The sequence below is a fragment of the Hemicordylus capensis genome, chromosome 2, assembly GCF_027244095.1.
Source record: "Hemicordylus capensis ecotype Gifberg chromosome 2, rHemCap1.1.pri, whole genome shotgun sequence".
Classification (NCBI taxonomy): domain Eukaryota; kingdom Metazoa; phylum Chordata; class Lepidosauria; order Squamata; family Cordylidae; genus Hemicordylus; species Hemicordylus capensis.
This window is the reverse complement of record NC_069658.1, coordinates 30,019,652-30,046,569: the sequence shown is the minus strand read 5'-3', so window position 1 is coordinate 30,046,569 and position 26,918 is coordinate 30,019,652. Positions and strand designations below refer to the sequence as shown.

General features: G+C 45.0%; 1 protein-coding gene across 11 annotated transcripts in view; it reads right to left on the bottom strand.

The window, feature by feature from the left end:
* GHR (growth hormone receptor) overlaps positions 1–26,918 on the bottom strand; it is a 236,298-nt gene that overhangs the window by 50,737 nt on the left and 158,643 nt on the right. Inside the window, exon 1 of one of the 11 annotated variants that reach the window (XM_053292288.1) lies at positions 24,284–24,304. The exons of the other annotated variants lie outside the window; for them this stretch is intronic. The gene's annotated coding sequence lies outside the window, so the exon portion shown is untranslated. Of the gene's footprint in view, positions 1–24,283; positions 24,305–26,918 lie in introns of those variants that run through there. 11 annotated transcript variants of the gene reach the window in all.

The window sequence follows — 26,918 nt, the reverse complement described above, 5'->3', positions numbered from 1 at the left end:
CACACACAAGTGCTTCCCCTTGGGTGGGCGGGTGGGCCCCGACACCTGCCCAGCCACCCACCTGCTCTCCTCCCCACCTCTGCCCACCACTGAGTAGCCAGCCTGCTGTGGCGCATTAGAATCCCATGGCCGCATCATGTGGCAATGTGATTATAACATGCTGCGGCAGGCCAACTGCCCAGTGGTGGGCAGAGGTGGGAAGGAGGAGAGGAAAGCAAGTGGGTGGCTAGGCAGGCAACAGGATGAGGAGCACCTGCTTGGTTGCCCGCCCACTTGCTTGGATAATGGGAGGTGAGCATGCCTGCCTTGCAGGGGCCGCCCATGCAAGTGGCACATGACCCAGGCCACTTTGGCGCCCGTCTTCACTTGGCGCCCTAGGCGACTGCCTGGTTCGCTTAGTGGTCAGTCCGGCCCTGCTGCTGGCTGAGGCAACTGTCTCTCCTTGCCTCATGAAAGGGCCTCCCCGCTGCCCTTGGTACTTGCTTTCCCTGTCAGCAGAACCTGAAAGATAGCACTAGGGAAGACCCTGCAAACAGACTTCCTAAACCAGGTCTAAACCAGCTGATATTATCCTATCCAAGCCTATTTGGGAGAAAAGCTGCCAGCTCTATATGGCACTCCAGATTTGCTGGAGTGACATAGAGTGCAAAGATAAACCAGTATAGTGCCATAATAAACAAGTTAGGTTTATTTATAACAAGCCTAACTTTTGATATTTATAAAAAGCCCTTTCTATAAATTACAAATATACAGACTCTGTTAAGGTCACTCTATAATCTCAAAAGGCTTTACATGCAATGCACCCATATCAGCCTTCTACAGTCACGGCCAGGCTAGCTTTGCTCCTCACCCAGTTACGTGCAAGTACAGAAGCATTCAGTTCTTGTTTGTTCTGGCTGCTCCTGCCTTGAAAGGCCTGTTTCATCGCTAAAAAAAAAGTTCAGTGGAAGTTATCTGCTCCATGTCTCGTGTTTTGGGGATCAAAAGGGCAATGGCGTCCCCAAATGCATAGGAGCGCATGGACGAAAAAACATTAGCCCCCACCCCCAAAAGGTCTGATCTAAAGCAAATATTTGTTCTTGCAACAGACTGTGATAATCTAAAAATACTGTAAGCAAGGGAAAACCAAGCAACCAGTGAGAACAAAAGTGTCAGTTTGCATGAATATATCTATATCTATCTATCTATCTATCTATCTATCTATCTATCTATCTATCTATCTATATATATATATATATATAGCGCAATTCATAACATAAATGCAGGGGGAGTGTTGAATTTGGGTAGTTACAAAATGCCACAGGTATGACTCACATCTTAGCCATCATACATATTAGGAAGGATAGGAATATAGGAAGCTGCCTTCTGTCATCTCTGACAGCTTTTAAAAAGTCTTTAAAGATGCATCTGTTCACCCAGGCTTTTAACTGATATTGTTTTAATGGTTTTAATGCTGTTTTAAAATATTCTTTTAAATTTTTTAAAATGGTTGTAATGTTTTAAACTTTTCATTTTTGTTTTAACTAATGTTTTACTTTCTGTTTTTATTTTGTTGTAAACCGCCCAGAGGTATAAGTTTTGAGCCGTACAAAAATATGTTTAAAATAAATAAATAAAAATACTGAGTCAGACCATTGGTCCATCTAGTGCAGTACTGTCTACACTGACTGGCAGCGGCTCTCCAAGATAGCAGGCAGGAGTCTTTTCCAGCCCTACCAGGGCATTTTTTCAAACAGGGCTTTTAGCTTGCACCTCCTCCGACATACATCGTCCAGATATGCCCTGAAGTCCCTGCAAGTTATCAGGGAGCACTTCACATACGATTCGGGTTTTTCATTGTGCCTTAAGAGTGTAGCCCAATTTATATCCAGGGTAAAAAAACCCCACTTTTTGAGTCTTTTGGGGGATAACTTCTAACTCACAGTAAAGCCCTGCAGTAAAATTGCGGTTCTGCCTGCTGTGTGAAAAACGCCCTGGAGATGCCAGGGAGTGAACCTCTTGCATGCAAACAGATAGCACTGAGCTACAGCCCCATCTCCTAAGTGGAATATCTTACAGCTGGCAGTGCTCACATGTAGTCACCTATCCAAATGCAAATCTAAGTGAACCCTGCTTAGCAAAGACAATAATTCAGGCTAACTACCTCAAGACTGGCTTTCCTCCCGGCTTAAATACTCTATAGGCTTAAAGTCACCTTTATGGCTGAGCAAAGACTGAAGTCTTTCCAGTCAAAGTCCAGCACTCAAACCACGGCACCATCCTGGTTTGCTATTCTCAGTGGTGGAGGTCACCAAGAGCAGGGAAAATATTTACACTGTGTTGTTTTTAACCATGTTGTCAACTGCCCCGAGAACTGTTGACTAGTAGTAAAGATATACTTAAAAGAAAAGAAAAGTGCAGCCTGTGGTAATAGATGTATTCAATATAGTTCAGGGCCACTAGGTGGCACTGTGTGGGCAGAAGGGGAAGGTTTGGAAAGAGAGAGAAAAAGTTAATATCTGTTTTAGCTCCACTTGGTGCCTGGACATTTTGCTATCTCCACACAGCCCTCACCCCAACAGTGTCCCTGAGGGCTCGCTTTTACTAGATAAGTGAATGGTTGCCATGCATTCCCATGGGAAACATAGATTACTTCGCGCGGGGACTTTGTCTCACTGAGGTGCAAAGTTGCCCTTCCTCTCTGACACGGAGTAGGTGCCCTGACCTTTAATGACAGTGAGTGACTGATATCCTCAGTAATGCTACAAAAGCTCTCAGTGCAAATTAGATCATGGCATGGGTGTGTGATTTTGCCGATCACTTCTTTCCCCAGAAGCACTCTGTGCCACCCAGAAATAGTTCCCTGAGGGCTAAAGCCTGTTAACTGAGCAAAGAGGCATCTTTCAAAGTGGTGGATCTCTTATATGAAGCCGGGGGAGAGCAAGTGGCCCTATTCAGCTCCAGCACAGCGTCCTTCCAGTGGATGATGCTGGCGTCTACCTTATGTTTCTTTTTAGGTTGTGAACCCTTTAGGGGCAGAGAACCACCTTTAATTTATTTCTTTCTATGTAAACTGCTTTGAGAACCTTTGCTGAAAAGCAGTATATTAGTAGTAGAAGTAGTAGTAATCTTAAGTGGCACAGCGGGGAAATGCTTGACTAACAAGCAGAAGGTTGCCGGTTTGAATCCCCGCTGCTACTATATCGGGCAGCAGCGATATAGGAAGATGCTGAAAGGCATCATCTCATACTGCATGGGAGGAGGCAATGGTAAATCCCTCCTGTATTCTACCAAAGACAAAGACAACCACAGGGCTCTGGGGGCGCCAGGAGTCGAAATCGACTTGACGGCACACTTCACTTTACTTTGGTAGTAGCAGCAGACCTGAGATGCCTCACGCAGTGGACATGCTCCACTTCTGCCTGCTCTGCAGCAGGAAAGGGGAAGAACAAAGGAAGCTGCCTTATACCGAGTCAGAACAGGGGGCCATGTAGCTCAGTATTGTCCACACTGACTGGTAGCTGCTTCCCCGGGTTTCAGGTAAGAGCTGTAGATGCTGCCAGGGACTGAACCGGGGACCTTCTGCATGCAAAGCAGATGCTCCACCACTGAGCTACGGCTCCATCTGGAAGAGGCAGCGTTTTTATCTTGTTCGCTGCTGTTTAGCCAAACTAGCAGCTCGAACTTTGGCTTGGTGACTAAGGCCAAAAGCCATTATACGATAGCTATTCTGGAGGCTTATTTCAGTCTTTGGAAGCTGGACTGGGCTGGCCTTCCTGCAGGAAGAACCTTTCAGATGCCCCATTACCCCAGCTCTATGCACTAAAGCCCCTTCAGTTTGGGCAGCTAAATACCTGGCATCTCCAGTTAAAAGTATCCTATTTTATTTTATTTATTTACATTTATATCCCGCTCTTCCTCCAAGGAGCCCAGAGCAGTGTGCTACATACTTAAGTTTCTCCTCACAACAACTCTGTGAAGTAGGTTAGGCTGAGAGAGAAGTGACTGGCCCAGAGTCACCCAGCAAGTCTCATGGCTGAATGGGGATTTGAACTCGGGTCTCCCTGGTCCTCGTCCAGCACTCTAACCACTACACCACGCTGGCCAATCCACCTTCCCAATCCCCCACTTTCCCAGTCCACCTAGGCAGCTGGATTGGGAAGGACCTCTGTCTGAGACCTGAGGGACCTTCTGCCCATCAGAGTAGACAGTATTGTGTTAGATGGACCCATGGTCAGGCTCAAGAAAAAGCAGCTTCATAAGTTCCTAGGAAGGGAAAGGTAGAGATGGCATCCTCAACCAGAGTTATAAAATCCTTGGTCACCAGATTTCTCTGAATCTGTCCTCTTGGGAGATTTCTAATAATTAAAGGCACAGAAATGTTGGCACAGTTCCTTTGTCCCTGGCACGAATCTGTTAAGTGAAAGGGGAAAACTGAAAACTGAAGATAAGTATTAATTTGTAACACAGGAAGAGCCTGGGCTTAGAATCTGCTATGAAAGTCCCTTTTTTATTGTAAACGCCATATATGTCGTTAACTAGGTCACAGTGACCTGTTCCAGTACAATCCTGTTTATTTGTACAATCAGAAGGATGTGCACATTTCCAGATTATAGGGCTTTTGGATAACAATAGCAGGAGCAAGAATGGATGCTTGTTGCCAGAGACTTGGCTGGCCACTGAAAATCAAAAGGTGAGATTCAGCCCCAACTCCAGCTGCCTTGTGGCTCTCCCAGTCCTCTGAGGGTGGACAGATTGTCACTGTTGGAGATGAAGTTCCAGTGCATCGACCTTTTGCACCAACTATCCTAATGACCACTAGGGGCATTGGGAGTAGAGACAGTGAGTCAGGGTCTCCCTATCTGTCCCTACTCTATGACCCCTGATCTGACTCTTCAGCACTTCCTGTGCTGAGTCACAATCCTTCCTTTCCTCTTATGGAAACATCTCTCTCTCTCTTTACCTAGTCATTATGTAGTCCTTTAGCTTAGGATTAGGTCTTTCCTATCCAAGCGGACTTAACCAATAAATACTTAGCATTAAGTTCTACAAGGATCTCCATGTGTTTTCTCTAAATAGCTGCAACAACACAACCATCCTCTGCTACCTACTGATAACGAATTGTTTAATCCAGGCCTACAAATAAGTATATAAAAGTTATGTATCAAAGTATAATTCAGGAAAGTTTGGTTCATATCCCTAATGGAGTATAGAGCCAGCAGGTTATTCAGAGTTGAGAAGCCTCTCGGTAACAGAGGCCAAAGTCAAGAGCTGGAGGCCCCCTCTCAAGAATTTGGGTTGAGAAGCCGACCAGAGATAACAGGTACCAGGAGTGGTCAAACACAGGCCATTAGCTAAATTCCTCAGTCAGCAGAAAGAGGGTCTTGCTGGTACAAAGAGATACCATAGGGATTAAAGTTGTCATAAAAGCCAGGTAGTAACTCATCTTCTCAGGCTCTAGATGACACCTCTGAAATATGTAAGTTTAATAACTAATAACGTGTATTAATCGCTTTGTTGATGTGCTTGTATGTTTGAGACCTATAAAAACTAGCCAACTGTATGGCTTGGGCGCGCAGTATCAGCCAGATGCTCTCTGATGATACTTGTGCCTTTCATGACATGAAATAAAAGCTTTTTTGAGCAACGCACCCTTGTTGTTTGACTCCATTCAGTTAGACAGCAAGTATATCGGCGAGAATTGAGCCTAATCCTCTTTGGTTCTGGCAAGACGCCCCATTCCCTATCCACGACAGGAGGATGAAAGCCAGTGGCTGAATCAAACAGGAAGGCTAGATTCTAGAGGTTTTCCCCCCGCAACACTACTCTGCAACTGGAGTGTGTGTGCTCTCTTCCTTAGTGCTCTGCTGTTTACCTGCTGGGGGTAAAATTAACAACCTCCGTGTTGGAGGAGAGGGTAGATGGGCTTCTTTTTGTTCCCTGTATAAGTAACAAACCTAGAACAGAAGAGTGGCTGCCTGGGACAAATAAATATTTTATTGAATAACTTTACGAGGCTGTTCTCATGAGCAGCCAAGACTGGGCTAAGGAAGCCAAGCCGGGTCTTGGCTGCTTGCAAGAACTGCTGGCAGCCACGTGGCTGCCAGTGGTGCTACGGCAGCAAATCCGCCAAAGAGGCCCACCCACTAACCAAAGTTAAAGGTGCAAGTGCACCCTTAACCCAGGCTAAATGATAGTGTGTTGGTGCTACGCGGCACCAACATAGGAGTAGGCTCTCGGCCAGTGCTGGGGGATCCCCACAATGCACCGCACATTCACATGGTGCATTATGGGATTTCTGGGAGTGGGACGTGTCCCAGCGCCCGACCCTCCGCCCTTCTGGAGAAAGTTGGTGACCATCTGAGTGCGTGACCAACGCACCCAGTAAGGGCTGATGGATCATCTGCGAGGAAGGTAAGTTTGAGCAGCCTTCCCCACCGCCTGCCTGGTAGCCCTCTCACATAATCTTGAGGAAGGGCTCTACCTCTGAATATCCTAGCAGGGGCACAGCTTGCGTTGTTCAAAGGTGCCCAATGAACACAGGCCCCCATACCCCCAGGGGCCCTGCTTTCCTACTCTCTCCCACTCCCACTGCTTGCTGTCGCCACCGCGGCTTGCCTCCTGCCCTGCTGCTCTTCAGAGCTGCTGCTCCTCACCCCAGCCGCTCAGTAGCTAGTTCGCCTAGCTGTGTGCATGTGGGCTGCTCCATGGCTTCACTCCTCGCTCAGACGTGGAGAGAAGCCAAAGAACCCCTCAGTGCCGTACAACAAGCCATCTAGGAAATGGAAGGCCCACATGCACCCTGATGCTTAATCCAGGTGCATGCTCGGCCTCCACTTTGTCGCTGATCATGCAGCACTGAGCTTCAGCACATAGCCAGCCAATCAGGAGCAGAGGAGGAGGGTCTTCACCCTCCTCCCTCCCCATCTGTAGCAGACACATAGCTGAGATGTTGACTTCAAGCCAAAGATCCTCAGATGGGGAACAAACAGTGTGGCTGCTGTGTGGGGAGGCAGGAAGGTTCCAGGTACCCCCTGGGAGCCTTTCAAGTACTCCTAGGAGAACCAGTACCCTCTGTTGGGAACCTCTGCTTTACAGAAATGAACGTCTGTACATAGTCTTTGGGGGAAGGGGCTAGCTGAACATACATTGCGAAAAGCACAGCTTAATGCCTGCATTGCTAGGAAACAAAAATGTCCATAACACAGTGAATTGTATTCAGTTTGCTAACGATGGTTAAAACTAAGCACTTTTCAATGGTTATTTTGTAAAAGGCTTGGTTGCTTTCAGGCACAGCAGTTATATAACTAGCCACTTGGTGCAGTCCACACCACACAGCTTTGTTGCCAACACCAATTTGCAAGAACATAAAGGAGCGGCAAATGTCATTTGTTGCACTATAGATCTTCCTGGGGTACATTTCTTCTTATTGCTCTGTCTCTGTGTGCACTTGAATCTTAAGAGCCCTTTCTTGCCACCGGCTTCAATAAGCTCTGACAGCGTATAGCACCACAATCAACCCCATTCTCTGTTGGTGGGATACCTTTGAAAGGCTACTCTTTAAATGAATGACATACTCGTGTGTGATATCTTTCCAGAGTTGAAGGCAGTATTAGGCAAGAAATCATGTTCTTATTAACACAAAAGGATTAGGATCTCGGAGTTCTCCAATCAAGATGGGCACCACATTAATGTGATTTAATTAAGCAGAAGGAACAGCACGTACAGTGTAGGATAATGAATGCTGTGAGCTTAAACCTTTGTCTTAATTTGTAAACCAATGAGTAAACCAAGTGATTTCCTTCTGCTATCAGTCTCCCGCTCCCATCCCTATGATCTATCCTGAACTAGAGCACCCTGATTTAAGAAACACAGCGAGGGTGTTCTCACAATGGGGGGAAACCAGGCTAGAGCTACTTTAGGTTCTTTCGCCATTTAGTTTTTATAATTCTTAGTTTTTAGCTTTAAGATTTTAATTTGGAATTTAAAGAGCTAACTTTGATTGTGGTTTTAGCTTGGATTTTTAACTTGGATTTGTAACTTGTTTAATCTGGTTAATTTTATTAGTCTGATTTTATATTGTAACTGTTTTAGAAATGTTGTGAGCCACCCCGAGCAGTAATGTACTGGAGGGGCAGGGTATAAATGTTTTAAAAGAAAGAAAGAAAGAAAGAAAGAAAGAAAGAAAGAAAGAAAGAAAGAAAGAAAGAAAGAAAGAAAGAAAGAAAGAAAGGAGCCAAGCCCAGTTTCCCCCCATCATGAGAACCACCAGGCTCACAGGCGAGCCTGGTAGTCCTCAGGTGGCTAGCCTGCCAAATTAGCCCTCCCTTTAAATTAGGTTAGCGGAGCAAGTGCTCTGCCAACCCTATTTTGCCGATCGTGAGTCGCCATGGCATGGCTTTGTGCCACAGTGACTCACAAGGAGACCCCCGCCAGGAGGCTAAAAGAAGCCTCCTGGTTTCGGGGTCTCCCCAGGATGCCCCATGCACTTGTGGCCCCTGATCCCCACATCCCCTACTGACTCTGTGATGGAGCCGGTAGTTGTGTGGGCGGCCAATCTGGCTGCTCAGGGCTCCGCGAGTGATTGTCTGCGAGGAGAGCAGGCTAAGCCCGCTCTTCCCGCCAAACCCTCCCAGGCTCTACACACTGCTCATGTGTAGAGCCTCAGCATATCGCTACTGGAGATTTATAGACCAGGGGTCAACCTTTCAGATGCAGTGTGTCAAGACCTCAGGGGCAGCTCAAGGAGGGATACTGCCTGGAGCAAATTTGGCATCCCTGCTTCATTTGCTCGACCCCCTGCATCAACTAGGCCATGCCTCTGCTCTACCCTCCATGCCACTGGCTGTACCCCAGCCACTGGGCTCACTTGCCAGGCTGCAAGTCCGACACTAATTGCCACCTTTCTTCTTCCCGGCAGTGTTTGGCACTGTTCTCCAGCCACTGTTAAGCATTGCCAGGGCTGCCTGCCTCTGGCTGTTGTGTTACCACTTGCTTTAGCAGGCCTCCAGGATAGGCAGAAGAGGTCTCTCTAGCTACACTGACTGGCTTGGTTCTCTCTTGCATGTACACATTCATTCAGGAGTGCATGCATTCAAGAGAGAGCCAGCCGACACAGCCAGAGAGACCTCTGCTGCCGTAGCAGGCTACAGCAAGTAGTGACATGTCAGCCAGAGGCAAGCATCAAGCATCGTAGTGGCCAATGGTTCTAGCAACATGAATGACATTCAAAATCATTTTGTGTGCTGTTTTTGGCACCCATGACCAGAGTGGATTTGATTTAAATCAAACTGATTTAAATCACGATTTAAATCACTAGCAGGGTGGATAAAAGTCAATGATTTTTTAAAAAAAATAAAAAAAAATCAGATTTTTTAAAATTTAAATTGGATTTTTTTTGATTTTTTTTAAAAAATCATTGATTTTTATCCACCCTGCTAGTGATTTAAATCGTGATTTAAATCAGTTTGATTTAAATCAAATCCACCCTGCCAATGACATAGGTTGCTGACCCCTGTTATAGACGAACATAACTGTCCTTGATGGCATATTTGTGTGTATGCTATATGAAATCAAGGTCTTCTTTTAAATTTTTGGTTTTAGTGAAGTTCAATACAGAACTGACTCTCCTCTCAAGCCCCCCTTTCCTCGTATTCTCTCCGTATCCATTGACAATGTCATCATCCAACTTGTTGAACAGGGTCAAAACCCAGACTCAGGCTGGTCACCGGCTCCCCTTGTAAAGAAGAGACACAAACATTTCCTATGCAGGCTAAAACTTTGCTTGGGCAACAATAATTCTTACAACATCTGGCTTAGGATTCTTGGCTTACAGTAGTTCTGCACCTTTCCCAGCTCTATAATATCCCTTCTGAGTTGCAAACCACTCCTGCACTTTGCAGCAGCTAGCGAAAGGAAGGAATTCAAAAGACTCTCCAACCAAAGAAAGCCCCACCAAGCCTGTGTATGTAGCACCAAAGTATGCCTTCTTTGTTTACGTAAAAGGACAATATACACCACTGTTACACTTTCACACCTGGATCCTGTGCATCTCTCTGTCACAAACTCCATCCTGTGTAATAGGAGCAATAAGAGGAAGAAAAATTCAGTGTGTGCTTCTAGTTCCCTGCCTTGTTGTAATATGAGAAGGCACCCTGATCACTGATGTTCTCTGAAAAATTGCCTGCAAGTGATGAACTTGTATGTGTGCTGTAGCTTCAGGACAAAGACAGTAAGCATTAAAGGAGCGGTGGGGTGGGGGATGCATCTTAAATACCACTTACCTTGCTCAGTTAATGGGGGACTGGTATTCAGGATACAAGATGACCTTAAAGGCAGTAGCTGACACCCTGACTAAATTATTCAGTGGAAGTTCTATTGAAATGAATGACAAAGACATCACTAACTTGTTCTCTTCATTTCAATGGGACTTGCACTGAATAATTTAGTCAGGCCACTGCCTTAAGTTCATCTTCTTTTCTGAATACCTTGAATTCTGAATACTTCTGATAGTTGAGGCTCACTTTTAGAGATGTTGTTAACGTTCGTATTCCTTGGAATATGAACATTGGCAACTCGTAGTGCTCTCCTCAAACACAAGGCAAGCATTATGACCCCCAAATTCTTTTCTGGCTCAGATTTTAATCTAATTGGAGAACTCAAATCACCAAATTCACCTGGATGCTTCTCCTTCCCTTGTCCCTCCCAACCACATTGCTGCTGCTCCTGCTTTACTGGTGACACCTGCAGGACAAATGTAGCAAGGAAGGTTTCTCTCTGTCTGAACCCACTCGGCATATTCTCATTTACGTGCACCAGGGAATCCTAGATCTAAACCTCACTTCAGAACTTGGGTTCAGATCTGGGCTTCCCTGGAGCAAGTAGGTTAGGATACTAATGGAGATCTGCCTGGTGGGGACAAGAGACAGGGCCTTTTCAGTTGTGGCCCCTTGACTTTGGAATGCCCTCCCGGAAGAGTTTCACCAGGCTCCCTCCCTCAGCGTTTTTAAGAAGCAACTGAAAACACTTTAAAAAAAGAGAGAGAGAGAGATTTTTAAATATTTTATGTGCTACTTATATCTGGTATGTTTCTTAGTGCTTAGCTTTTTCTTGATAACTTTTAATTTCAACTTTTAAAAAATTATCATTTTAATAGTGGTTTTAGCCTGGTCTTTTAACTTTTTAAATGTTTATTAATCTTTTGTTGTTCTATATTGTATTATTAATGCTATAAACTGTCCTGAGCAGTAGTGCACTGGAGGAATGGGGTATAAATATTTTTAATTAATCAATAAATAATAAATTATTATTATTATTATTATTATTATTATTATTATTATTATTATTATTTCTTGTTTACACAGTCAGACAGGTGTTATTGACTGGTTTGTTTTATCCAGACATCGAGTCCTTCCCAAGGACCTGGGATGCCAGAATTTTATTGTCAGTTGTTATAGATATTGTCGCAGAATATAGGCTGTTCCCAGTAAAGCCGCTTTTTGTAATTGGCTGATGGTGATTTCTGTGGCCCCTATGGTGTTGAGGTGCTTTTCAAGGTCTTTTGGAACTGCACCCAGGGCGCCAATTACCACTGGGATTATTTTGGTCTTTTTCTGCCACAGCCTTTCAATTAATTATTATTATTTCTTGTTTACACAGTCAGACAGGTGTTATTGACTGGTTTGTTTTATCCACATCGAGTCATCATCATCATCATCATCATCATCATCATCATCATCATTATTATTATTACTGAGACCAATCTTGGCATATCCTAACCTACAAAGGAGGGAGACGTGCACAGAAATGGGAGAAGGGAACATGCACTCCTGAGCAGAAGGAGACTGCACAAACCTTGAATTCTGCATTAATTGTAAACCTGTCCTCCCTCCCCCCCTCTCTCTCACACCATAAATAAATAAATAAATAAATAAATAAATAAATAAATAAATAAATAAGGCTCCCTATCCCTAAAGGGCTCACAATCTAAAAAAGAAACAGCCTGTGGAGGGATGCTGTGCTGGGGATGGATAGGGCCAGTTGCTCTCCGCCTGCTCAATAAAGAGAACCACCACTTTTAAAAGGTGCGTCTTTGCTCCATTAGGACCATTCCTTTGATGCCTGATTCTTGATGAACCCACATAAGCCAGGCATGAGGGATGCTAGGAACGTGTGTGCTGACCTCGAAATCTCTACTTCTCATGAATATAAGTCTGAAGCAGCTCGAAAAGGCACTTAGATTTCCATCCTAAGCAACATCTGCTACCACCTAAAGTGAAGCAGGGAAGTAAAAGGCAAATACCAAAGAGGTGAGTATTATCTATACTTAGCAGCAAAACTGTACTACAAAAATGAGTGATAAATGGTTTTTAAACAATCTAAAATGTCATACTGATTTTGCACCACTTACTGTAATTGCTGTAAAGATGCACCTCCAGATTTAAGATATTACAAATGCTTGAGTTATGTTATTTAAATTCAGAAGAATTTTGGCATTATCTTTCATCACCTGATATTTTCAGATGCTTTAGGATAGGAGCAAGAAATATCAGAGAACTTTTGTGCTCTCACTGATCCCACTTCTATGCTTTGAGGGCACTGGACAAAATGTTTCTTTCCGTATCTCTCTCATATATATAACTATCAGTTTTTAAAATTGCATTGATTGAAGAAAACTGATTTTATAGAACATGGCTGACAAAACAGACATTTTTTAAAAATGATGTGTACATTTAAAACAGATTAGCTATCTCTTTGAACTTCATAAAAACATTTGAATATTATTCAATGCTTTTATTATCTTAAAAGTTCATTATCTCAAAGGTTGAAGGGAAAAACCATTTTCATTTGGCATACAAAGATAATTTAGTGCCAGCATCCAGACTAGTGCTGCGCTAGCACAACAAACCAAGTTCTGCACCTGCAAGGAAGTTACACAACGGTAAGGATGCTCAAAGCCGCACAATGTCTTGTGCTGTTGTTGCAGCTGCACAAGCACTGCACTGGTGCAAACAAGAATATAGCAGGGCAGCGGCTGACATCCAGAGCAGTGTTGCACCACCACAACTAGAGAAGTCGGGTACACTTATGAAGTTTGTGGACCTGTGCAAAGTTGTGGCGTTCTGTGACCTTGCACAGCTGCTAGTATAAGACTTTATCTGGGACTTAGACATGGTTGCAGTACAAGGTTGTACACAGGGGGGCAGGGAGGCTGGTGAGGAGAGGATGGGAAGGTGGGCACCACCAGGAGAGGATGGAAAGGTGGTCACCGCACCCACTCCTTGAAGCCGTCTCTGCCTCCTCCCATTGTGCCTGCCCCCCTTTGCTGCCAGACAGCCTACCCCACACTGGCCATGCCCCTTCTGCCTGTGTCAGCCGAGGGCATTTCCAGCACTGGGCAGGACACACAGCCTGTCCCACCAGCAAGAATTTTCAGTGCCAGCCTGGCTGGGTGCTTTTTTCCTCTCCCACGCGTGCACTTGTACATGATGTGTGGTGGCAAAAGTGTCTGGTGTCAGCAGAGAGGGTGGTGGGCACAGTCAGGGGCGTACCGCTAATTAGACGAAGGGAGGCGAATGTCTCCTGGCCCACAGCCTCTGAGGGGCCCCCAAGGGCCAGTCCTTGCCCTTTCTCCACTCCCCAGCCCTGGCTGACTGTTTTCAGTGCTTCTTCATTGAATTTTTTTGTAGAAAACAAGACATGCTTTCTGAGCCCTGCCCTGCAGATCCTTTACAGCCTTCCACTCAGGAAGTAGCAACCATTGTATGCTAATTGCCTGATCAGGCGTTCTTATCGGCAACTTTGCGATCCTCCACCAAGGAGCAGGCAGGCAGTTCCAGACTAGTATTGCACTAGTTGTGCTGGTGCGACACTGGTCTGCAGGCCAGCCAGTGTTTCAGTTGTTATCATCATAAATATTTAAGGGGAAACCCTTTTTTAAAAAAAATGTTAAACCCATTTTTTAATTTTCATTTGGTGTGCAATGTTAAGCTGACTCCTTTTCAACTCTAAGAGGAGGAGCAGGCCTTAGAGAAAACATGGCACCCGAGGCTATGCGCTTTGGGGGTCTGTGCAACTGTTACTGCTACAGATAAAGCTGGTTTAATTTGCCAATGTATGAGTTTTGCCTTAGACATAGGGAAAAGATGCTGATTGTGCAATAAACACCTATGCATATCCGGACGAATGTCAAGGCCATGGGATACAGCTGCTTTTCTGGTTTTTTCTTGCTTTCTGCTGAGTGGCAGTTTTCTATTGGATAGGTGACTGTGAGTCATCTTAAATTCAGTCATTTTAGATTCAGGTAAATATGGTATACTTTTGAGGTAGAAAGTTGCAAATATGATTCTATCATATGATTCCCCAAATGATTCTATTGCTTCAACAGAACCTGCAGGCAGAAAGAAAATATAATAAGGTGCAAGAATGGAAACCAGGAAGGCAGGATCAGTGGATGCCTACTGGAGCACCTCGGCAGAAGGGCATCTCAGAGAACAACAGTCTGGAACATAGGAAGTTGCCATATACTGAGTCAGACCATTGGTCCATCTAGCTCAGTATTGTCTTCACAGACTGGCAGCAGCTTCTCCAAGGTTGCAGGCAGGAGTCTTTCTCAGTCCTATCTTGGAGATGCCAGGGGGGGAACATGAAACCTTCTGCATGCAAAAAAGCGGCCCCATCCCCTAAGGGGAATATCTTACAGTGCTCACACATTTAGTCTCCCATTCAAATGCAAACCAGGATGGAACCTGCTTAGCAAAGGGGACAAGTCATATTTGCTGCCAGAAGACAAGCTCTCTCCCTCTCTCCTCTCTCTTTAGGTGCTAAGCAACTGATGTCTCCTAATTATCTTTCTATTTTTAGGTGCTAACTCCCAAACTGACTCTCATGTTTTAACATCTATGTTCTCCTGTTTTTCCCCTTCTTCTAGATAAGGCCAGTATGGTAACTTTTATTGCTTCCTCCCTAAATTGATGACCTACATGCTGCTGAGTTAACGTAATTTTGGGTAGAAATGCCTCATCAGCATAAACGCCGCACTGAGGGGGAAAGGCTGATTTTTTAAAAAAACCCATCAGAAATGCTGCATCGCCGTAAACGCCACAGCGAAGCCAATTAACTATGGCCAAAAGCCGGGTGTGGGGGGAGGAACTCTGTTGCTTTGAGGCCCTCTCTGCAGCCTGGAGCCTCTCGTTGGTCAGAGCGCCCTGCTGTGACGCCACCACACATCCTCCTCAGTGGGGAAGGCCAGGCTGGTTTGTTTGCTGCTGCTGCCGCCGCCCCCTTGCTCCTCTTCCACCTCTCCTCCTCCATGGCCTGCGGCGCCACCTTAAAACAGTCTGTTGAGTCCACCTTAAAAAGGACTGCTGAGCCCGGCCTCATAGAAACATTGTCGTTGCGCCCCATTGTCTGCCTCTGCGGCCACCACCTCCTCTTCCTCAGCAGCCTCCTTCGCCTCCGTTTGTGAGTAAACACCGCATCAGCGTAAACACCACAGGCGCTTTTAAACTACTGTTGGTATGCGCTGCGGCGTTTCTACTGAAAACTGTGGTAAATTTCTGTGTTAGGAATCTGCATTGGCTGCTTGCGCATGCGAAAGCCAACCTCAGCACGGTTGCTCAACAGAACACTCTGAAACTCCTTAGAACAGCATATGGAGACTTGCATCCCACTACTTTCAATGGAAACAATAGAAATAGTGCTGTGGATGTGCAATGTTTCAGAGTTTCACAGCTGCCCTGTTGTGCAACCAGTAGTGTAGCCAGAGGAAGGGCGGCCCCTGTTCCTCTCACTGGCAGCCTCCTGCGTGACCCCCGTGTGCGTGACTTAACACTCAAAGGGGGCGTGGCCTGATCACCAGAGGACCCGCCCCGGTCCTCCTGACTGCATTTCCAGCCAGCGTTTGCTGGCTGGATGCATTTATTTCCCTTTTTCTCCCTTGCTGGAGGGAGAGAAAGGGAGATAAGTGCAGCGAGCCAGCAAATGCTGGCTGGAAATGAGCTTGGGAGAGCCCGCATGCCCTCTCCGCATCCCAGGTCATACTTCTTTGTGCATGACGTCATGTGCAGGAAGGGCACTGGTTTCACTGGTGGCCCAGGTTCTTTGAACCCTACCACACAATGGTGGCTCCGCTCCTGTGTACAACTTTTCCAGGGCTGGTTTTTATGTGTGCAGTATCCCTGTCAGATCCCTAACATCGACATTCCACTGTGCAACATGTTGCTCAGTATGTCTTCTTTCTCTAAAGGTAAAGTGTGCCATCGAGTCAGTTTCGACTCCGGGCGACCACAGAGCCCTGTGGTTGTGTTTGGTAGAATACAGGAAGGGTTTACCATTGCCTCCTCCCGCACAGTATGAGATGATGCCTTTCAGCATCTTCCTATATTGCTGCTGCCCAATATAGGCATTCCCCACTGGAAACATACCAGTGAGGATTCGAACCACTTTCTCTAGGTGTGAATAAATCAGAAATCATTCTAAATGTGAGGAGCAGAATGCACAGATGTAGGGTAGAGATTGTAGAAACATTTAATCACTCATTTTAGATTCATTGCTTAAGGGTATGTTTGCTTTCTGTATCAATCATGTTACTATTATTTTATAACCTATCACTTGTGTATCTTGACTAGTGCTTCAATAAACTGCTCCCCATTTGTTTCAGTTAAACTCATGCTCTGTTCCTTTCTGATCAAGCATCCAGCCTCAGGGTTTCACCCACTGGGGCAAATAATGAGCTGGATTTTCAGCTGACATGCCACAATAAACAGACTGAAGAAATAAAAACTTCACTTTGAAACATTTGCACATTAAATCACATGAATCACTGAACACAGAAGAAATAAAAACTTCAGTCTGATACATTTGTGCATTCAATCACATGAATCACTAAAGGTAAAAGTAATGATGTGGTGGTTCTTCCAGGTCAAAATGGCATATGAAATGGCCCACATGAGCACAGCTAGAAATAGTTATTTTGTTCACACTATTTTAATACGATTCCCAACAGGGATTGGTAGTGTGGCTCAGGATCCACTGGTCACACATTCATAATGCATGACTATTAAAGGCCTGTGAGTCTGGCCTAAAGGCTAAGTTTATCCAAAAAGACTTACAGGATGCAAGTCAGGGTTTTTGATAGGCACACGAGATCTTCATTATCTATACAATCATAGTTGACTTTAGCTGGGGATACCGCCATCTCTCGCCAACCGTGATTTTCCCAAGTGTGGTTTTGAGTATCTGTGACTGGGAAATTGTGTCTGGTCTCACCAATCGCGACCAAGGTATCTGTGGTTGGTGAGGGTTTTTTTTAGTGTTTTGGGTTTTTTAAAAAAGTGATTTTGGGGGGTTCAGAGATTCAATCTGCTCTTTCCACTTGCTGACCCTTGCTGATTTAAAGTGCATTTGAGGTATCTTAGTGATATTAAGGGATTCTGGGTGATTTTTGCCATTTTGGGGGGCATTTCCCTTTTATTTTTTGGTGTTTTTGGGATGGCGGTTCCTCTAACCCCATTTCCCATAGACTTTAATGCCCCGCCAACTGTGAATTTGCCAACCGCGGGGTTTTGCCAGAATGGAACCCTTGTGGTTGGCAAGGGATGACCGTATTTATTTTCACATTTATATCCCTCAGTTTATTTACTCTCACAACAAACCTGTGAGGCAGGTTAGACTGAGAGAGAGAGGTGACTGGCCCAGAGTCACCCAGTGAGTTTCATGGCTGAACAGGGTTTTGAATTCAGGTCTTCCTGGTCCAACACTCTTATCAATTACACCACGCTGGCTACTGAGCTCTATATGTGGAAGACGCTTCCCTCCCACATACTCCTCCTGCAGCTACTCGTGCTGCATCCAGAGCTGTTGTCAAGGGTATCTTAACATATTGGGGGGTGCTTGGGGGGCTGCAGGGAGGAGGAGGGGGAGAATGGCTTGTGCTCATGGAGTTCTCAGGATGCTACCCATTGTTTGCAAAACAGAGTATTCTAGCTCTTCTTGCATAAACTATTGTGAAGAAACAAAAAAACAAATGTTATAGCTTATGAACAAATCAAAAGTATATTTGTGGAGAAACACACAGTAAAATTGTACTATTCTTGTAAATAGTACAGGAATAGTGAGCTAGTGAGTTGAGGACTCTGGTTTTTTAAATTTTATTTCATTTCCCCCTTCCTCTAAGACCGGGATAGGCAACCTCGGCTCTCCAGCAATGCATTGTGGCTGGGGGTGATGGGAGAGCCAAGGCTGCCTGCCCGGCTCTAAGACAAATGTGTCTCTTCCCCCTTTTGTCCTCACACAACAACTTGGTACGGTAGGTTAGGCTGGGAGCAGTGACTGGCCTAAGGTCACCTAGTAGACTTCATGGCTGAGTGAGGACTGGATGCTGTGTCTTCCCAATCCAAGTCCTATGTCTTCGACAAGGAGCCTTGTAGCACTTTAAAGGCGGAAAATACAATGATAAAAGCTTTCATAGAAGATGCACACTATTCTCATTAGTCAGATATATAAAGACATAGGTATAGAATGAAAAACTGAAAAATGGGAGGGTTGAAAAGTCTGCTGCAACAAAGACTCACAAGAGCACCCTCCTAGAATTTCTCACGATATCTTCAAGTTGATATGTAAAGATGCTTTGATCAATACAGAGAAAAGCATGATCTAAACATCAGCTAGTGATATACCCATACAAACCATCCACGCTGGGAAGGCAGTCTAACCTAAAACTAAGGAACCACAGCGCAGCCATCTTAATATGGAGTCTCATAATCCTCTTTCAACACTGGAAACTAAGGGGTAATTCCCCCAGCGTCTTTCTGCATAGGGAAATAACTTTTGCCTTTTAAGGAGTAAATCTGCTGCAGCTGTTGGTATCTTACTCTTCCGCTAAGAGAAACATAGAGAAGGGGCCCATATAACACCTCTAAGAAGATAAGGGAAGGGGCAACGAACAATAGACGGCAGATGTTGGGAAACTGATACAAGTTAAGGGATGGTCAATTGTCTTGTTCTGATGTAAACAAAGGTGGATCTGCACTGATGATAGGCTTTGCATTCCTTCTAAGACTTTTGTTACACCATGGTAGATGACTAAGCTATGCTCTGTGTATAAATACTTACCTGTAACTGGGGGTCTTTGCTCTCGATTTGGGTGCGCCCCGAAAGCCTTACTTGCTAGCAGTAAACATCCCATAAGCTTTTCCCTGTGTGTGTGTATTATTTGGCGTCGTACACCACCCAGACAAGAACCGGCTTTCTCGGTTATATCACTAATAATTGGCATTCTGCTTGGAGGAGTGGCTCGGTCAAATGGACTGGACTGGCTGGTTGGTTCGCCCGAACCGGTTTGGCAGTACATAGTTCAGCTCAAATCTGATTCAAATTCAATCCGAACCACGATTTCTGGTTCATGCACACCCCTAACACAGATTATATATGCACTAAACATAATGTGAATAGGGTTTAAATCTGGAATGGGATTTGATTTCTGCTGAGAAAGATAAGGCACAAATGAATGTTAATGGGAACCTACCACACTTTATTTCACGGGGGTGGTGCTGTAGCTCAGTGGTAGAGCATCTGCTTTGTATGTAGAAGGTTCCAGGTTCAATCCTCGGCATCTCCAGATAGGGCTGGGAAAGGCTCCTGCCTGCAACCTTGGATAGCCACTGCCAATCAGAGCAGGCAATACTGAGCTAGATGGAGTAACGGTCTGACACAGCAGATGGCAGCTTTCTATGTTCTTATCAGAGGCGGCACCAGGGTGGGTGGTGAGGGGCAGTGGGAGGTACCTTTAAAAACCATTACCTCAGAACCTCTCACACCTGTGAGGCTGGCATCTTACGCCAAGGCTGCCCCACCTCCAGCACTCTTCTGGCTCTTCTTGTGTGGTTGCTGCACATGCGCAGAGGCCAGAAGAGTGCTGTAGATGGGGAAGCCTTGGTGAGAGATGCGGGCAGGGTGCCTCTGCTCACAGGGGCTCTCAGGTGCGAGTGGTAAGGAGGTAATGATTTTTAAAAGGTACCTCCTGCCGCTCCTCACTGCCCACACTGTGGCCGCCCTCATGGACCACCTCTTGTTCTCCAAGAAGTCAATCCTTTGCAGTTTTTACAATATAAAAAAAGCATGTATGGTTCCCTCTAACCTTTCCCCATGGGTTTTCTACTGCCACACACTCTAATAAACCACAGTTCCTTGCACCTAAGCTGAAGAGCTGGAGTCTGCATCTCTTTCATGTTGCATAAGGACGTAGGGAGCTGTCCTATACCCATTCAGACCATTGCTCCATCTAGCTCAGCACTGTCTATGCTATGCTGAGCTGACTGGCAGTGGCTCTCCAAGGTTTCAGGCAGAAGTCTCTCCCAGCCTTACCTGGGGCTTTTATGCACAGCAGGTTTTACTGTGGGTTTACAGGGAGGCTTTACTGCAAGCTCAAAGTTGTCCCCAAACCCCTGACACAAATAGCGGATTTTTTTTTTTTTTAACCCTGGGTATAAATCGGGTTACACTCTAATGCACAGTGAATAACCTGAATTGTGTGTGAACTGCTCCTCGATAACCCGTAGGGACTTTGGGATAAATCTAGCCGATATGTGAATGCACCCCCTCCATTCTGGAGGAGATGTGAGTTAAAGGACTTCAGAAGCCCCATGTGAAAAACTTTCTGGAGATGCCAGGCATCAGCTGGGATTGAACTTGGGACCTTCTGCATGCAAAGCAGATGCTCTACCACTGACCTACCACCACATTTATCTGCACCTAAGAGGCTGGTTGGAGATTTCTTCCCATCAGGGTGTACAGAAGACACTTCTGACAGTTAGAGTACTTCCGAAGGCGACATCTTCCAATTTTAATTCCATGTAATTACACAGAAGAGTGGTGGGATCAACAGTGTGACATTATTTCTATTATTATGACAGCTTATATAATGATGTTGTAGGTCATTGTAGGTCCCAGAATATTGGCAAGATCCATACTTAGTTATATGAGCTAGGAAACCAAACCTGGGAGCAATCCTGGATGGGGGCCCACAGCGCAGACAGAAGGGCACACGCTGTAACATTCTTAGAACAGCAGTGAAATGCTGACAGATTAATCTTCACCTGGCTGCAGAAGGGGACCATAAGGTGTGTGTGTGTGTCTACTCTCAGTGGATCGTCCTATTTTAGATACTGCTGAGCAAACATTTTAGAGTACCATCCATGCAACGTCCCTTCCCTTCCTTTTCACAATATATTCAGCTTAACAACATTACCACCTCCTAAATTACAACTGAAGGGGACATGGTTCAGCTTTGGCCGAAACTCGGCACCACCACATTGGAAGTTGCATGGATTCAATCATGGCACTACCCTAGTTGCACATCAGGAGTAAAGTGTGAGAGGAACAGTTTTAGAGAACAGGTGGGAAAATTGCAGAATTAGCTCCCAGTACATGGCTCAGCTCCTCAGAGCCGCGAGGAGGGATACCACAGAGTTTGCTTTCCTCATTTAGGGGGTTGTGTCCAAGCTGCTACAGAAATGTGACCCCTTCCAGTCTGCCCGCCCCAGAATGGCCACCCTGCAGTCTAGGGGTGGCCAGAGAATGGGGGCTCCCCTCTCCTGTGAATCACGGAGATCGCAGATCTGCATTGAGCACAATGTTGGACCAAGATCTTGGGTTCTGAATGGGTTTAAAGGTCCTCCCACTGTGCCTCTTTCCAGGCACTTTCTTCCCAGCCAAGATAGCAGAAGTGATCCTGGCTGAGAGATAAGCACCTGGGAAGAGAAGAGAGTGGATGAGAAAAGGTAAGCCACAGGACCAGGAGAGTTCAGCATCCCACACCCAAACGCTCCCTCTGCTTTTAAAATCCGACCCCTTGACTCTGCTTTCCACATTATTTTGGGCAGCTTTGTGTTTAAATATATAGAACTATATTTCTCTCCAGACCTTTTTACTGTGCAAATTAAACGGAAAAACTGCAACAAAGAACTTACGCTTCGACATGCATACACCAGCTTCAGTGTTCTATATCCCACTGTTTAAAATCCACACTCTTATATCAAAAACTCTCCCCAATCTAACCAAGCATCTGGTTAGCACATAAAGGGGGGGGGGAGGGGAAAAGAGGCGAAGATGGATGACTCACAGCTATGCCTGTTTAACATTGACTCTGAGAGGGAAAAAAAACACAAGAAAGGGAGGATATAAAACTAAATAAAACAAAATACTGCTTGCACCCTTTAATGGCCTATGTACTTTAAGATTTCTTTCAATTCTTCCTTGCCGTTGACCTCAGGCCATAACTTATCTAAATATAATACTTCCTTTATCTTTCTTTTAAACATGCAGTGTTCAGACTCTAAGATGCTTACTTTAAGAGGCATTGTTATTCCATTGTGTTTATTTGTCATATGTACCAACCATGGTCTTTGCCCTGTTTATAATATTTAGAATCTGCTAGATGTTCTTTGTATCCGGTGACCAGAGGTTTTCCTATTTCACCACATTCTATACAGGTGATTTTATAGAAAACCCCTTTTTGCTCGCAACTCCCTTCTCCATTTTCACAAACTGGGGAGGCTTTAGTTTTGCACTTTTTGTTGTATTATCTAGATCTTACTAACTTCTGCTTCAAGGTCCTGGTCTTGGTGGTTGGACATACTATATTAGCCTTGATTGCATGTTTTCTTAAACTTTTCTGCACTGCCTGATGAAGTGGTTAGAAATAAAGGGGATCTTAAGAACAGGTAAACCTGCTTCGTATTTGGATCTCCCTGGTCTTCTTAAGGGGGATTTATACTTACCCTTAGCTTCCTTCCTGGCCAGGAACCAGGCTGTGTGAGACCATGAGGCTATTCACACGAGTGTGCAAAAATGGGCTAAGGGAGCCCAGCCCAGTTTTGCACACTCGTGTGAACCACCAGGATCGGGCTCTATCGCAGTGGCTAAACAGCAGCAAACCCACCTACTGAACCACCCAGTTAAATGAAGATTAGGGAGTGAGTACTCCCGTAACCTCCTTTTTAAAATCATGTGTCAGCCACAGCTGCTTGCAGCTTCAGCTGGCCCACTCGGGAGGAGGGATCACAGTAATGCTCTACACACTTGTGCAGTGCATTATTGGGGCTCTGGGAGGCGGGGCAACGCGCAGTGGCATGTCCCAGCACCCCGACCCTGGGAGCTGAAGCAAGAGCTGCTGCTTGTCTCAGTGGGCGATCTGCCTGCCTAGGGACTACACACTGATTGTCTGCAGGGAAGGTATGTCTAACCCTCCTTCCCCGCAGACTGCCCATGAGCTCTTCACACGGATCATGAGAAGAGCTCTCATGTTTGTGGGACAGTACAGAGAATTCTCTGTTAGAGATCTGCCCCCACTACACTAAAGTTTCCCAGGACTCCTGGAAAAGAGAATTAAACCAGTAGAGTCACCATATAGATTCCTACACTGTCTCCTAGTCTCTTAGACGTAAGCTACCGCCAAAAGAGGCTTTCTGCTTAATGATGTGCCAAGGAGACTAATGTAAGAATATAACAGGGATCAGTTTCAATGTCAATGTCAGGAATCTCAGTTACACTTATTTCACAACCACCACCCAGCTTTGGTCCACAGCTCCCAAGTAACTTCCGCCTGCTTTATATCTCTTGGGAGAATACAGTAATGTGAAAAAGAAAGCAAGGTGCTGGAGCAAGTGTGGAATATATAATGATTTTGCTTTTATAACAAATGTGGATTTTATTAAATTGGATATGCCAAAGTGGACCTAATAAAAAGCCTATTTTCTAAAAACTGGCTTATAGAATGCTATACACTACTCAAAGGATTTCAAGTTGATTCTCAAAGGCACCCCCCAAAAAAAGTACAGCTTAATACAGTTTAAAGTCACCTGAATCCTTAGGTATGTTTACTCTGTAAACAAGAAGATGTACATATCAGAAACAAAACGGTGAGGATTTATGAAAGAAATTCTTCCCAGCTGGCCTGTTTTCCTCTATTTCCTCTTCTGGTCTCTTACTGGTGTCCAAGCATCTAGCTTTCAGCTAATAAAATGATAATTGGCAAAATCCGACTCAAGGGAGGGACGGAAACAAACAGCTTCTCATATTTGCTTTATGCAAAGTCCATCTCTGAGTGAGGCTGTTAGAACACCACATCGGTTGATTCCCAATAGGAGAAAACACATTTGTGTATTAAAGTTGTAGTGCTCCTTATAATTCAGGCTCAGCCATTTTAAAATATATTATCCTTCTAAACAGAAATACAACCAAAATATCATCAGTATATTCCTCCATCACCAAAATGTTAGCTCAAATGAAAAGAAAATAACCTTACATGACTTCTGGAAAATGTCAGTGTAATGCAAAGACAGCTTCCTGCCAAACCATCGTGAGTATAATCAAGACGATTACAGCCCTAAAGTATTTTGAAAACCGCCTTTAACTCACCAACCTTACGCCTTCCTCTCTGTGAGAAAAAAAGCAAGCACAATCAGGAAACATCAACAAAGTTCTTGAACCCATACCTGGAAGGGTATACTTTTTATAGGAAAACCACTGTTTTATAGTGGTTTCCCTCATAAACACAAAGTAATCTTATGTAGATTTAACAAAGGATTTATTCAGAAACAACTCAATTTTCCCTTCTAACGCCAACCTCCTCCGGTTCTCTACAGGATCTCTCCCCCCCTTCCCGCCCCGACAAACTTCTCAACAACAAAACATAAAAGATTACTACATAGAATACTACAACAACCACCTTTTACTTTGTGTGGGCAAACCATTACGTGTTACCCAAATCTTCTAACGTAACCTCCATAAACAACATGAAGACCTTCAAAAGATAAGACAACAGAAACTCTTTATTTGAAAAAGTCTAACCCTGCCCTCTGCCCAATACTGGTGTCTGCAGAAGCTTACAAGATCTGTTAACAACAATAAAAGCAATGGTAGAATCAACCAAAAATCTCTGGGGGACCTGGTGCCCCCCCCCCCCAAAGCTCCTTTCCTAGAACCCCCTCAATTACTGGAGACCCCAGGATCAGAGGTGAGTCTGTGCTAGGGCCAAACTACAACACCAAAAGTAAAGTGCTTGCCTCCCTGCCAACAGGCCTACTCAAGAGAAGGAAGACGCTAACCCAGGCATCTGCTTTGAATCAAGGTCAGCCTGAGCTGATAACCCCTCCAACGGCAGCCAGCTTTTTCTTTGAGCTTGTGTCTTGCTGAGTATGAACAAAAGGCAATTGAAATCCATCTGTGTTAGATTTCAATATTACATTAAATAATTACAATGAAGTTGGCAAGTTTAATGCTGCATACAACAACAGTGCTTAAATACTGTTGCTGTAACGTCACAAGACATGTAACATGCTGCTATAAGGCTACACACTCCTTGGAAGGAGTTCAAAATAAGTTGTCATCTTTGCTTTAAATACCCTGTAGAATGCAGCTGCTGCTATTTGTTTAGGAATTTATTTTGTAGATTACGGACCCCTTTAGTGCTAGCAGAAGATTCCTCTCTTGGGTGCTTTCCAGATTACCCACTATAACTGTGGCAAAATGCTTTGGCTTGGCAGGATCGAATTGAAAATGATCCCCAGAATCTACAATGGAAAATACAGCTACTTTTTTGCAATGCACATACAACACTATAGCACTAAATTGCAGCAATAAAATCCAAAACAAGGCCTCCAAAATGTGAATGGCACCCTGCTGACAGAGTAGGGACTGTGGTGTCACAACACAGGAAGTATAGCACGTTTCTCAGATCCGTTGTTACACGGTTGTAGGGGTTAATCTGGAAAGCGCCTTGGCAAGACAGCTGACAAAACATCCGGCACAATCCACACAATGCATCCCAGGGGTCTATTGAACAATATAGTCAAATCTAATTCCCCCCACTCCTACCTTGCCCTCCAGTGGAGACATGATAAATGGTCTGACTATCAATTTAAACTCCCAAGTGCTTTTTAAAATCCCAAGCAGTTTTGTGCAGACTGAGAAGATGGGATCAGCGTTGAAGCCTATATTCATTTCCGTCAACTTCCATTAGTATTTTATACACACATATATATGAGTTATTTATTTTATACATTTTTTTGGACAATTTCCAGCTAAATAAGCTGTCAAAGCAACTCACTGAAACGTTACACAACAATTACTGCAACAACTCCTACTATTAATATTTATACAGTGGCTCTCCACACAAGAGGAGAGCTGGTCTTGTGGTAGCAAGCATGACTTGTCCCCATAGCTAAGCAGGGTCTCCAAGATAGGGCTGAGAGAGATTCCTGCCTGCAACCTTGGAAAAGCCGCTGCCAGTCTGTAAAGACAATACTGAGCTAGATAGACCAATGGTCTGACTCAGTATATGGCAGTTTCCTATGTTTCCTATGTTCCTAAGCAGTGTGGAGAGCCGTAAGGGGTTTGGCGGGGAGAACGAGTCAAGCCTGCTCTCCCCACACATGAGTGGCTACCCCGCCCTGGGTGGCCGGATCGGCTACCCACACGATTACCAGCTCCGGTAGGGGCAGTGGGGATTGGGGGCTGCCTGGCCCCCAGAAGTCCCAGGATTCCCCCCCCCCGCAAATGCACGAGGCACTCTGGGGAGATCCCCAAGGCCGGGAGGCTTGCTGTAGCCTCCCATCCTCGGGGATCTACTTGTGAGTTGCTGCACCATGGAGCCATGCCATGGCGACTCACGATCAATCAAACCGGGTTAGCAGAGCACTTGCCCCGCTAACCTCATTTAATTGGCGGGGAGTGGGATTTAGATGGGCTAGCAGCTGGGAGCCACGCAGCTCCTGGTTCTGCATATGACTGCTCAAAAGCAGGTTGGGCTCCCGTAGCCCACTTTCAAGTGGTTGTGAGAATAGCCTCACAGTATACCATTTCCCAACAAAAGTTCCCAAAGTAGTTGACACAGAGAGATAAACAATCTACATAGTAGATAATAATAAAAATATAATAAA